Source organism: Mesoplodon densirostris, chromosome 16, assembly GCF_025265405.1.
Source record: "Mesoplodon densirostris isolate mMesDen1 chromosome 16, mMesDen1 primary haplotype, whole genome shotgun sequence".
Lineage (NCBI taxonomy): Eukaryota > Metazoa > Chordata > Mammalia > Artiodactyla > Ziphiidae > Mesoplodon > Mesoplodon densirostris.
In genome coordinates this window covers 59,989,996-59,991,312 of record NC_082676.1, presented here as the reverse complement: position 1 = coordinate 59,991,312, position 1,317 = coordinate 59,989,996, and positions in this window count along the sequence as shown.

Here is a 1,317-nt window from a genome sequence, read left to right as displayed (position 1 = left end):
ACCTGTTAGGGGCCTAAATCCAAAGGTCCTCATAAGAAGAGAAGACACAGACACAGAAGAGAAGAGCATGCAAAGGTGGAGGCAGGGATTGGAGCGATGCGTCTACAAGGCAAGGAACGTCCAGGGTTGCCAACTGGAAGAGAAGCCTGTAACAGATCTTTCCCAAGAGCGTTCAGAGGGAGCCTGGCCCTGCCAACGCCTTGACATTGGACTTCTAGGCTCTGGAACTGTGAGACTATACAATTCTGTTGTTCTAAGCCACCCAGTTTGTGCTGGTTTCTTACAACAGCCCAAGGAAACTCCTACACTTGTCTCAAGGAAGGGGAAAGGCTGTAGTATAACTCATGCTCCAGAGCTCCCCGTGGGATCAGGCTGAAGCTGGATTTCCACCTGAGCCCTCTCTCATGCTGGCCTTCTCGCCTTCCCTGTCCTACTTCCCTCACTCCCTTTCCAGTTTCTCCTGGAAACCCTTGAAAAATCACTTGCATGTGAATTCCCATCTCTGGGTCTGCTTCTGGGAGAACCTGACCTGAGACAGGGGGTAGGAGGCAGGGCTAAGATTGGCATCGAGGCTGCCTGACTCCAGAAAGCTGGAAGCACATTTTAGAAGAGCCACTTTACTTTTCTGAACCACTTTTCAGAGTCAGACCCACCTGGGCCAGTGCCCTAGGAACTGAGTTACTGCAGGCAAGTGACTTCACATCTCTGAGCCTCAGTGTGCTGATCTGCAAAATGGGGCCAGTCTTGGTTTCTCCCTCTTAAAGCAGCCCCTATCCTAAGAAGGCATCTTTCCAGATTTTTTCTGTGTATTTACATAATATGCACATATCCTGAGAAAACATGTAATTTTTTGAGTGTTTTCTGTTACTTAACTAATATTATACAGTATGTATGGCATCATAACTGGCTTTTTAAATTTTTTTATTTTAATTTTACTGGAGTACAGTTGATTTACAATGTTGTGTTCGTTTCAGGTGTACAGCCAAGTGATTCAGTTATACATATACATATATTCATTCTTTTTTAGATTCTTTTCTCATATAGGTTATCACAGAATATTGAGTAGAGTTCCCTGTGCTGTACAGTAGGTCCTTGTTGGTTATCTGTCTAACATATAGTTGTGCGTGTGTTCATCCCAAGCTCCTGATTTATGTAACTGGCTTTTACAATTATTTATTTTTTTAATTTTACTTTTTTGTTTTATTTTGATTACAGAGTACAAAATACACTGCATGCTACACAATACACTGCATAAACTTCTAGCAGTGGTAGATGAGCATAACTGAGTTATTTTTCATCAATCAGGAAAATGCTTCC